The 12988-nt window shown below is 49.4% G+C and overlaps 1 long non-coding RNA gene across 4 annotated transcripts in view; it reads right to left on the reverse strand.

Moving 5' to 3' along the window:
• The window catches only part of LOC121576049, a 38085-nt gene that overhangs the window by 20591 nt on the left and 4506 nt on the right, over positions 1-12988 (reverse strand). For 2 of the 4 annotated variants that reach the window (XR_006661522.1, XR_006661521.1), the window contains exons 1-2: positions 12367-12456; positions 1314-1382 (exon numbers count right to left, since the gene is read on the reverse strand). This is a non-coding gene — a long non-coding RNA (uncharacterized LOC121576049). Of the gene's footprint in view, positions 1-1313; positions 1383-12366; positions 12457-12988 lie in introns of those variants that run through there. The other 2 variants (XR_006661524.1, XR_006661523.1) reach the window with 1 other exon arrangement.

Raw genomic sequence — 12988 nt, forward strand, 5'->3', positions numbered from 1 at the left:
CGGTTTAGGGCCGTTTAGCTAAAGAATCCCTGGCTGCCGCACAGGGGCCGCGGGCGCGGACAAGCTGTGATGCCCCATGTATACTAGCACCCACGCGGTGAAACACCGCTTCCCATTCATTTTCAGTGGAAGGTGGCGTGGGAAGCTGTGAAAAAGTTAATATTTTCCCAACTTTATGCAAATCACCAGCGGCGACCATTGGGCGTTGACCAATAATATCGAGTGGTTCCCATGATGAATTTGATGCCATATGACCCAAGACTGGAGACTTTCATGAGCAAAGATGGCTGACATAAATACTAGGACCCATGGGGTGATGCACAATTGGCCCAGCGTCGTCCAGGGTAGGGGAGGGAATGGCCGGCAGGGATGTAGCTCAGTTGGTAGAGCAAGGCGTTTGCAACGCCAGGGTTGTGGGTTCGATTCGTATGCACTTACTAACTGTAAGTCGCTCTGGATAGGAGCGTCTGCTAAATGACTAAAATGTAAATGTAGGATGGAAGCAAATGTAAGTAATTAAACGTCATATCGAATCATGCAAATAATGTACAGTTGAGAGGAATGTGTTAGTTAACGAAGAGACAAACGATTATGCATATTTTTTTGTCATAAAGTTAATTTACGAAAATCGCTATTCAGCAAGCTAGCTGATTAGCTAACATTAGCTAGCTAGCTGGCTAGCTTTATTAGCGTTGTGACATGAGTATGAAATTCTAATTCTGGTTGTTTAATGTTTTAGGGACTCCTGAAACAACCAGCAAACCAGGCTGTCTTCTTGTGAAACAGTGGATGTAAAGAATCTAGCTAGCTAAAGCATTTACTGCAAATTGAATGTACAATTTTGTAAGCTTGCCTTGCTGATATGTGCTATGCAATGCAGCTGAAGTAACGTAGCTAGTTAACTATTTTCTTGCTTATTGTGCAGTGGAGGATAAAAATACCTGTATGGTCATCTATGAACATTTAAACGTCTTGAAGAGCGATCTGGCCTAAATGGCTGTACTCTTTTAAAATCTCCACCAGCACAACCAGAAGAGGATTGGCCACCCCTCAGAGCCTGGTTCCTCTCTAGGTTTCTTCCTAGGTTCCCACCTTTCTAGGGAGTTTTTCCTAGCAACTGTGCTTTTCGTCTGCATTGCTTGCTCTTTGGGGTTTTAGTCTGGGTCTCTGTATAAGCACTTTGTTACAACTACTGATGTAAAAGGGGCTTTATAAAATACATTTGATAGATTGCTTGTATATGCTTCTATTCATGTCAGTAAATCTAAATATGACATTGAGTTATCTTACATTTCCTCAATAGGAAATTGTACCTTAAGCCAACACGTTTTCCTGGTCTTTCCTGCTGGGGACAGGGGGCTTCAGGTTTGGGAATGGAGGTCCTAGAGAATTGGAATATTAACAATAATTAGTGTCCACAATTATGAATGAATGAAATTCAATTTGGGTTATCTGTGTATCTCATATGATTGAGAATTGCTGATGATATACTGTATAGGTCTATTTTCTTTAGAAAATCTGCCACGGAACCACACAATTAAATTGTTACTGAAGTCAAACCCTTGATTGAAAACAAGGGAAGTTGGGCAGAGCAATGGCAGCGCCATGTGTCGATCCCACACAGTATGCAGTAACATGGCGCCAGAGAAGATGGCTGCCGTTTTACAGCCCTCTAACCAATTGTACTATTACATGTGTTTTTTCGCGTTATTTGTAATATATTCTGTAAATAATGTTTCTACCACCAAAAAGAGCTTCTGGATATCAGGACAGCGATTACTCACCTCGTATTGGACTAAGATTTTTTCTACAACGAGTCGGACGCGAAGGATATTCTACAGACACATGACATTGGCCCAAATCCCTGTCATTCGCATGAGAAAGAGACAGATATCGTGGATGTAGGTTGGGGTGCCTTGTAAGGATCCGACAGCGAGTGAGTAAACTGCCTCTTCCATCAATCCTATTAGGACGACCTAATATCAATAGGACATTAAAAACTGTAATATCTTATGTTTCACCGAGTCGTGGCTGAACGACGACATGATTAACATACAGCTGGCGGGATATACGCTACATCGGCAGGATAGAACGGCTGACTCCGGTAAGACAAGGGGTGGTGGTCTGTATATATTTGTAAACAACAGCTGGTGCATAAAATCAAATACTAAAGAAGTCTCGAGGTTTTGCTCGCCTGAGGTAGAGTATCTCATGATAAGCTATAGACCACACTATTTACCAAGAGAGTTTTCATCTATATTTTTCATAGCTGTCTATTTACCACCACAAACCGATGCTGGCACTAAGATTGCACTCAATAAGCTGTATAAGGCCATAAGTAAACAGGAAAACGCCCATCCAGAGGCAGCACTCCTAGTGGCCGGGGACTTTAATGCAGGCAAACTTAAATCCGTTCTACCTAATTTCTACCAGCATGTTAAATGTGCAACCAGAGAAGAAAAAAAAAACTATACACCACCTTTACTCCACACACAGAGACGCATACAAAGCTCTCCCTCGCCCTCCATTTGGCAAATCTGACCATAACTCTATCCTCTGGAAGCACCAGTGACTGGGTTAATAAGGAAGTGGTCAGATGACGCAGATGCTAAGCTACAGGGCTGTTTTGCTAGCACAGACTGGAATATGTTCCGGGATTCTTCCGATAGCATTAAGGAGTGCACCAAATCAGTCACTGGCTTCATCTGTGAAGCGTGATTTGAAGAGTCAGGCGCAGGAGGGTAAATCACAGTATACCGAGATTATTCCGTAATACAGCGTAACCAGTCCAGTGCGCAAAATAGGCGCACTGGAACAATCAGGCACACGGGGGAAAATACCCCGGCAATACAAAATACACTGAGCTCAACCGAGCTACTATCTCCTCACAATAAACAATCACCAACAAGGACAAGGGGGCAGAGGGAACACTTATACACATACTAATGAGGGGATATGAACCAGGTGTGTGTAATAGACAAGACAAAACAAATGGAATGAGGAGATATGGAGCGGCAGTGGCTAGAAGGCCGGTGACGATGAACGCCGAAGCCTGCCCGAACAAGGAGAGGAGGCAGCTTCAGAGGAAGTTGTGACATCACCAATAAGTACATCAATGACGTCGTCCCCACAGTGACCGTACGTACATACCCCAACCAGACGCCATGGATTACAGGCTACATCCGCATTGAGCTAAAGGGTAGAGCTGCAGCTTTCAAGGAGCAGGACTCTAACCCGGACGCTTATAAGAAATCCCTCTATGCCCTCCGACGAACCATCAAACAGATAAAGAGTCAATACAGGACTAAGATTGAATCGTACAACACCGGCTCCAACGCTCATCGGGTGTGGCAGGGCTTGAAAACTATTACAGTCTACAAAGAAAAGCACAGCGGCGAGCTGCCCAGTGACACAAGCCTACCAGACGAGCTAAATCACTTCTATGCTCGCTTTCAGGCAAGCAACACTGAAGTATGCATGAGAGCATCAGCTGTTCCGGATGACTATGTGATCACGCTCTCCGTAGCAGATGTGAGTAAGACTTTTAAGCAGGTCAACATTCAAAAGGCCGCAGGGACAGACGGATTACCAGGACGTGTACTCTGAGCACGCGCTGACCAACTGGCAAGTGTCTTCACTGAAATGTTCAACATGTCCCTGATTGAGTCTGTAATACCAACATGTTTCAAGCAGACCACAATAGTCCCTGTGCCCAAGAACACTAAGGTAACCTGCCTAAATGACTACCGACCTGTAGCAATCACGTCTGTAGCCATGAAGTGCTTTGAAAGGCTGGTCATGGCTCACATCAACACCATTATCCCAGAAACCCTAGACCCACTCCAATTTGCATACCACCCCAACAGATCCACAGATGATGCAATCTCTATTGCACTCCACACTGCCCTTTCCCACCTGGACAAGAGGAACACCTACGTGAGAATGCTATTCATTGACTACAGCTCAGTGTTCAACACCATAGTGCCTTCAAAGCTCATCACTAAGCTAAGGACCCTGGGACTAAACACCTCCCTCTGCAACTGGATCCTGGACTTCCTGACTGGCCGCCCCCAGGTGGTAAGGGTAGGTAACAACACATCTGTCACGCTGATCCTCAACACGGGGGCCCCTCAGGGGTGCGTGCTCAGTCCCCTCCTGTACTCCCCGTTCACCCATGACTGCATGGCCAGGCACGACTCCAACACCATCATTAAGTTTTCCGACGACACAACAGTGGTAGGCCTGATCACCGACAACGATGAGACAGCCTTTAGGGAGAAGGTCAGAGTCCTGGCCGTGTGGTGCCAGGATAACAACCTCTCCCTCAACATGATCAAGACAAAGGAGATGATTGTGGACTACAGGAAAAAAAGGAGGACTGAGCACGCCCCCATTCTCATCGACGGGGCTGTAGTGGAACAGGTTGAAAGCTTCAAGTTCCTTGGTGTCCACATCACCAACAAACTATCATGATGCAAACACACCAAGACAGTTGTGAAGAGGGCACGACAAAGCCTATTCCCCATCAGGAGACTGAAAATATTTGGCATGGGTCCTCAGATCCTCAAAAAACAGCTGCACCATCGAGAGCATCCTGACTGGTTGCATCACCGCCTGGTATGTCAACTGCTTGGCCTCCGACTGCAAGGCACTACAGGGGGTAGTGCGTACGGCCCAGTACATCACTGGGGCCAAGCTTCCTGCCATCCAGGACCTCTATACCAGGCGGTGTCAAAGGAAGGCCCTAAAAATTGTCAGACTCCAGCCACCCTAATCATAGACTGTTCTCTCTACTACCGCACGGCAAGCGGTACCGGAGCGCCAAGTCTAGGTACAAAAGGCTTCTTAACAGCTTCAACCCCAAAGCCATTAGACTAATCATGGCTACCCGTACTATTTGCATTGCCCCCCCACCCCACCCCCTCTTTTAGGCTGCTGCTACTCTGTTTATTATCTATGCATAGTCACTTTAACTCTACCAACATGTACATATTACCTTAATTACCTCGACTAACCGGTGCTCCCGCACATTGACTCTGTACCATTACCCCCTGTACATAGCCTCCCTACTGTTATTTTATTTTACTGCTGCTCTTTAATTATTTGCTATTTTTATTTTGTACTTATCTATAACTGCATTGTTGGTTAAGGGCTTGTAAGTGAGCATTTCACAGTAAGGTCTACACCGGTTGGATTCGGCGCATGTGGCAAATAAAATGTGATTTGAAAATGTGATTTGAAGCTTCAAACTAAGGCTTCGGTGTCTTCTGAGGTGTGGGTTCAAATCCCAATGTTGTTGTTGAGGTTGTCCTTGTTAATGCTGTTCTTCAATACCGGAATCTTGATTACTTGTAGGGCCATGCACGAGAAAAAATAACAAATGTTTTGCGACGAGGTTGGTGTTCCAATTCTCATGTACAGTCCTTTGCCAAGTCCTGCGCTCTAGCGGTGGCAGTTGGCCCTTCTACCAGTGGTTGGTAAAGTCAAAACCTTTCAGTGCCATGCAAGGAATAACTGTTGCACAACATGGATAGGATTCAAACCCACACACGCAGAGCACAATGGATTAGCAATCCATCGCCTTAACCACTCAGCCACCTCATTCAGTGCAAGACCAGTGGCAGTCACCCCTCCAAACAGTTGTTGCTGAAGTCAAACCCTTGATTGGAAACAAGGAAAGTTGGGCAGAGCAATGGCAGGGCCATGTGTCGATCCCACGCAGATGTTTAACAAATTTGTAGTATGGCTGAGCAGTCTGAAGCACTAAATTAAGGCTTCAGTGTCTTCAGATGTGTGGGTTCAAATCCCACTGTTGAGGTTGTCCTTGTTAATGCTGTTCTTCCATATGTAAATCTTGTCAGTCGTGCTAAGATTTTGCAGGGTTTCTATATTCATGTTGGGCCATGCAAGAGAAAAACTAACAAATGATTTGAGATGAGGATGTTATTCCAATTCACACGTGCAGTCCATCGCCTTCACCACTCAGCTACCAAGTCATGATCTCCAGCAGTGGCAGTCTCCCATCCTACCAGTTGTTGCTAAAGTCAAAATATTTCAGTGCCTGTCTTGTGTTCAAAACACTCTCTTAACCACGTCTTAGTAATGACCAACACATCTGGATTGGAGCTGTTAACCCACACTTTCAATTGATCAATTTTAGGTAATAAGCTTCTAGTGTTAACGTACAGAAAATCCAGGCTTTTACGAGAGCAGAAGTCAGTGAAACAGATATCAGAGCACAAGTCAGAATTGGCCCTAGCAACAGTAAATGGGCCAGGGTGTACATGCACATTTCCAGATATCTATCATCAGCAGTAATACAATCAGGGCACGGCAGTGGACAGGGAGAGCTCTGCAGTGTTGATTTTATATGACATTTGAATGTGCATCAGATGGCAACAAGATCATACTGTATAGCAATTTCATCAGGTAACATGAATACAAAGCCAGCGAGAAGTGGTTAGAATAGGATGGGAGGCCAAGAGTCTGTGTAACCAATAGAGAGTCCTAAGTGTGGGAACAAACATAGTCTGTCCCATGGTTGGGTAAACAAGCAAGTTCATAGTCAACAAAGCACGCAGGAGTCATGAGGCAAATAGCATAAAGCACAATAAAAAATATATAACGACTTGGGGCTAGCCATTGTAAGTTCAAAGAGTCACTCGCCCCAACAAGAACTTGAGAGAGTAGCTCTCTATGAGTCAATGTCACGCCCTGGCTCTGGGGACTCTTAAATGTTGACCCAGGGTGTGGATTTTTCTATGTTTAGTTTTCTATGTTTTTTGTTCTAGATCGTTTAGATCTATGTTGGCCAGGGTGGTTCCCAATCAGAGGCAGCTGTAGCTTGTTGTCTCTGATTGGGGACCATACTTAGGCAGCCCATTTGGCACTAGTTAATTTGTGGGATCTTGTTCCGTAAAGGTTTGTGTTGTTGTAACCTCAGGACTTCACGTATCGTTCGTTTTGTTGTTTTGTTCGTGTGTTGTGTACTAAATAAAATGTACGCTTATCACGCTGCGCCTTGGTCCGTATCTTCCTGTAACGATCGTGACAGAAGATCCCACCATAAGAGGACCAAGCAGCGTGCCCAGGAGGACAGGATTGCGATGTCTCAGGTGGGCAAATGGTGGTCCTGGGAGGAGATATTCGCGGGGAAAGGGCCATGGGCAAAGGTGAATGCCCAGGCAGGAGAGGAGAAACGGCGCCAACCGTGCCGACGAGGGACACGCGAGAGGCAACCCCAAGAAAATGTTTGGGGGGGGGGGAACACGGCGTGGACAACGGGGCAGCAGGAGGCAGCTACAGGGCGACTCTGCGGACTAGGAGAGGAGGCCACCAGGTTACGGGGGCTATTGGTCAGAAGGGAGAAGGAGAGTGTAGAGGCACGGCGAGAGGAACTGGTTAGGCAGCAGAGGGAGCGGAGGTTTATAAGGAAACCCAGTCCCGCTCCTCGCACCAAGAAAGTGGTGTGTGTCACCAGTCCGGTCCGGCCTGTTCCAGCTCCCCGCACCAAGCCTGTGGTGCGCGTCGCCAGCCCGGTCCGGCCCGTTCCTGCTCCCCGCACCAAGCCTGTGGTGCGCGTCGCCAGCCCGGTTCGGCCCGTTCCTGCCCCTCGCACCAATCCAGTGGTGCGCGTCGCCAGCCCGGTCCGGCCTGTTCCTGCTCCCCGCACCAAGCCAGTGGTGCGCGTCGCCAGCCCGGTCCGGCCCGTTCCTGCTCCCCGCACCAAGCCTGTGGTGTGCGTCGTCAGCCCGGTTCGCCCGTTCCTGCTCCCCGCACCAAGCCTGTGGTGCGCGCCGCCAGCCCGGTCCGGCCCGTTCCTGCTCCCCGCACCAAGCCAGTGGTGCGCGTCGCCAGCCCGGTCCGGCCTGTTCCTGCTCCCCGCACCAAGCCTGTGGTGCGCTGCCGCCAGCCAGGTCCGGCCCGTTCCTGCTCCCCGCACCAAGCCAGTGGTGCGCGTCGTCAGCCCGGTCCGGCCTGTTCCTGCTCCCCGCACCAAGCCTGTGGTGCGCGTCGCCAGCCCGGTCCGGCCCGTTCCTGCTCCCCGCACCAAGCCAGTGGTGCGCGTCGCCAGCCCGGTCCGGCCCGTTCCTGCTCCCCGCACCAAGCCAGTGGTGCGGCGTCGCCAGCCAGGTCCGGCCCGTTCCTGCTCCCCGCACCAAGCCAGTGGTGCGCGTCGTAAGCCCGGTCCGGCCCGTTCCTGCTCCCCGCACCAAGCCTGTGGTGCACGTCGCCAGCCCGGTCCGGCCCGTTCCTGCTCCCCGCACCAAGCCAGTGGTGCGCGTCGCCAGCCCGGTCCAGCCCGTTCCTGCTCCCCGCACCAAGCCAGTGGTGCGCGTCGCCAGCCCGGTCCGGCCCGTTCCTGCCCCTCGCACCAAGCCAGTGGTGCGCTTCGCCAGCCCGGTCCGGCCCGTGCCTGCTCCTTCGCACCAAGCCTGTGGTGCGCATCGCCAGCCCGGTCCGGCCCGTTCCTGCTCCCCGCACCAAGGCAGTGGTGCGCGTCGTCAGCCCGGTCCGGCCCGTTCCTGCTCCCCGCACCAAGCCTGTGGTGCGCGTCGCCAGCCCGGTCCGGCCTGTCCTGCTCCCCGCACCAAGCCAGTGGTGCGCGTCGCCAGCCCGGTCCGGCCTGTTCCTGCCCCTCGCACCAAGCCAGTGGTGCGCGTCGCCAGCCCGGTCCGGCCCGTGCCTGCTCCCCGCACCAAGCCAGTGGTGCATGTGTCCAGTCCGGCACGGCCCGTGCCTGTTCCACCGGTGCCTGGTCCGGCCCCGGTCAGCGGCTCCACTCCGGAGCCAGAGCAATCCGCTCCACCGGTGTCCAGTCCAGCTCCGGCCAGCGGGACCAGACCAGGGTCGCAACAGGGGGGTGGAGAGAGAGTGGTGGTCACGCCCGGAGCCGGATCCGCCTCCGAGGCGGAATGACCACCCGGCCCCTACCCTCTTGTGTTTGTGTGGCGCGGTCGCAGTCCGCGCCTTTGGGGGGGGGTACTGTCACGCCCTGGCTCTGGGGACTCTTAAATGTTGAGCCAGGGTGTGGATTTTTCTATGTTTAGTTTTCTATGTTTTTTGTTCTAGATCGTTTAGATCTATGTTGGCCAGGGTAGTTCCCAATCAGAGGCAGCTGTAGCTCGTTGTCTCTGATTGGGGACCATACTTAGGCAGCCCGTTTGGCACTAGTTAATTTGTGTGATCTTGTTCCGTAAAGGTTTGTGTTGTTGTAATCTCAGGACTTCACGTATCGTTCGTTTTGTTGTTTTGTTCGTCTGTTGTGTACTAAATAAAATGTACGCTTATCACGCTGCCCCTTGGTCCGTATCTTCCAGTAACGATCGTGATAGTCAAGTAGGCTATAAAAGTAAGAGATTAATTAACTAGTATAGGCCTACTATTTATTTTAAGTGTTTCTGAGTAAACTCACATACTAAGCTTCACAAGTTAATTAGCATACCTACAATTCCGATCAGTCCAAAGTCTGCGCTGTGTGTGTAAGTGCGTGTGTGCTGGAGGCGAGCGAACCTTTCAGTGCAATGTAAAGGAGCAAAGAAAGAATGTTGGAAGATCGGATTCAAACCCACATGTGCATAGCACAACGGAATAGCAGTCTTTAGCCATAACCCCTCTGCCAACTCTTCCTGTGCCCTGCTATTGGCAGTCGCCCCACCGAATAGTTGTTGCTGAAGTTAAATCCTTGATTGAAAACAAGGAAAGTTGGGCAGAGCAATTGCAGCGCCATGTGTCGATCCCACGCTGACTTTAACAAATGGGTAGTGCAGATGCGCAGGCTGAAGCGCTAAACTAAGGCTTCGGTGTCGGTTCAAATCCCACTGTTGAGGTTGTCCTTGTTAATGCTATTATTCAATAACTGTTGGTCTAAGTTTTTGCAGGATATCTATATTCATGTAGGGCCATGCAAGAGAAAAAATAACACATGTTTTGCGACGAGGTTGGTGTTCCAATCCACACGTGCACTCCATCGCCTTCACTACTCAGCTACCAAGTCCTGCCCTCTAGCGGTGGCAGTCGGCCCATCTACCAGTGGTTGGTCATGTCAAAACCTTTCAGTGCCATGCAAGGGAGAAAATAACAAAATGTTGCGAACCCACACATGCAGAGCACAATGTACTATCAGTTCATCACCTTGAACACTCCGCAACCTCGTCCCGTGCTTTATCAGCGGCAGTCGCCCCTCCTTCCAGTGGTTGCTAATGTCAAAACCTTTCAGTGCAATGCACGACGAGGATGGGACTCAAACACACACATTCAGAGCACAAAGAATAAGCAGTCCATCGCCTTAACCACTCGACCATCTCATCATGTGCTCTACCAATGGCAGTCTCTCCTCCTAACAGCTGTTGCTGAAGTCAAACCCTTGATCAGAAACATGGAAAGTTGGGCAGAGCCATGGTAGGCTGATGTGTCGATCCCACCCAGACATTTAACCAATGGGTAGTGTGGCAGAGCGGATGTTCAAGTCAAAACCGTTTAGCGCCGTGGGCAAAGTACAAATGTTGCGTGACGAGGATGGGATTCAAACCCACACATGCAGAGCAAAATAGCAGTCCATCTCATTAACAACTCAGCCACCTCGTCCTGTGCTCTACCAGTGACAGCCGCCCCTCCAAACAGTTGTTGCTGAATTCAAACCCTTCATTGGAAACAAGGAAGGTTGGGCAGCGCAATGGAAGGGCCATGTGTCGATCCCACCCAGACATTTAACAATTGGGTAGTGTGGCTGAGCAGTCTGAGAACGCTAGATTAAAGCATCGGTGTCTTCGGACGTGTGGGTTGAAATACCACCGTTGTTGATGAGGTTGTCCTTGTTAATGTTGTTCTTCGATACCTGAATCTCATCAGTCACTGTAAGATTTCGCAGGGTTTCTATATTCATGTTGGGCCATGCAAGAGAAAAATAACAAATGTTTTGCGATGAGGATGGTATTCCAATCCACAAGTGCAGTCCATCGCCTTCACCACACACCACCGACAGACATGGCAGCTCTGCTTCTAGCTCCTAAGCAACTTTGCAGTATTTTGTTTTTTGTGTGTTATTTCTTACATTATTAGCCCAGAACGTTTTTTGTGTTATTATATTCAGCTGGAAATAACTTTTGGATATCAGAGTGGCGGTAACTCACCAGCATTACGACCAGGAATACGACTTTCCCGAATTGGATCCTTTGTTTGTACCCCCCAGGGCAATTGAACTTATCCCAGAGGCTGCTCCAAGACGCTGTCGGCGGAGAAGAGGTATTCGGGGTGGACTTCTAGTCCGACTCAGGATGCGGGCACACCATCCACCACTTCCGATTATATTACTCACTAATGTTCAGTCTCTGGACATTAAAAAAGACGAGCTCAGGGCGAGGATCTCCTTCCAGAGAGACATCAGGGAGTGTAACATACTCTGTTTCACGGACTCATGGCTCTCTCAGAATATACTGTCCCATCCATACAGCCAGCTGGGCTCTCAGTTCATCAAGCAGACAGGAATAAAGAACTCTCTGGGAAGAAGAAAGGCGGGGGTGTATGTTTCATGATTAACTACTCATGGTATGATTGTGATAACATACAGAAACTCAAGTCCTTTTGTTCACCTGACCTAGAATACCTCACAATCAAATGCCGACCGTATTACCTCCCAAGATAATTCTCTTCGGTTATAGTCAGAGCTGTGTATATTCCCCCTCAAGCCGATACCACGATGGCCCTCAAGGAACTACACTGGACTTTATGCAAACTGGAAACCACATATCCTGAGGCCGCATTTATTGTAGCTGGGGATTTTAACAAAGCAAATTTGAGGAAAACACTACTGAAGTTCTATCAACACATTGACTGTAGTACTCGCTTAGGAAAAACACTAGACCACTGCTACTCACCTTTTCGAGATGCCTACAAGGCCCTCGGAAAATCAGATCATGACGCCATTTTGCTCCTCCCGTCCTATAGGCAGAAATTCAAACAGGAAGTTCCCATGCTAAGGTCTATTCAACGCTGGTCTGAACAATCGGAATCCATGCTTCAAGATTGTTTTGATCACGCGGACTGGGATATGTTCCGGTTAGCCTCTGAGAATAACGTTGACGTTTAAACGGACCAGCTGACTGGAGTGTTTATGGACATAGTCAATCTCCCTCTATCCCAGTCTACTGTCCCCACTTGCTTTAAGATGTCCACCATTGTTCCTGAACCCAAGAAAGCAAAGGTAACTGAACTAAATGACTATCGCCCCATAGCACTCACTTCTGTCATCATGAAGTGCTTTGAGAGACTAGTTAAGGATCACATCACCTCTACCGTACTGCCCAATAGATCCACAGACGATAATATCACACTGCCCTATCCCATCTGGACAAGAGGAATACCTACGTCAGAATGCTATTCGTTGTCGGCCTCCAGAGTGGTGCAGTGGTCTAAGGCATTGCATTGCAGTGCTAGAGGCTTCACTACAGATCCAGGTTTCAGAGGACGCATGGCTCTCGACCTTCACTGAGTCCGTAAGGGAGTTGCAGCGATGGGACAAGACTGTACCTACCAACTGTGGAGAAAATAGGGGTAAAATACATACAAATAAGAATGCCGTTCATTGACTATAGCTCAGCATTTAACACAATAGTGCTCATCATTAAGCTCGGGCCATGGGTCTGGGGCCCTGGGTCTGAACCCCGCCCTGTCCGACTGGGTCCTGGACTTCCTGACGGGCCACCCCCAGGTGGTGAAGGTAGGAAACAACACCTCCACTTTGCTGATCCTCAACACAGGGGCCCCACAAGGGTGCGTGCTCAGCCCCCTCCTTTACTCCCTGTTCATCCATGACTGCGTGGCCACGCATGCCTCCAACTCAATCATCAAGTTTGCAGACGACACAACAGTAGTAGGCCTGATTACCAACAATGATGAGACAGCCTACAAGGAGGAGGTGAGGGCCCTGGCCGAGTGGTGCCAGGAAAATAACCTCAACAAAATGAAGGAGCTGATCTTGGACTTCAGT

Source organism: Coregonus clupeaformis, chromosome 10 (assembly GCF_020615455.1).
Source record: "Coregonus clupeaformis isolate EN_2021a chromosome 10, ASM2061545v1, whole genome shotgun sequence".
Classification (NCBI taxonomy): domain Eukaryota; kingdom Metazoa; phylum Chordata; class Actinopteri; order Salmoniformes; family Salmonidae; genus Coregonus; species Coregonus clupeaformis.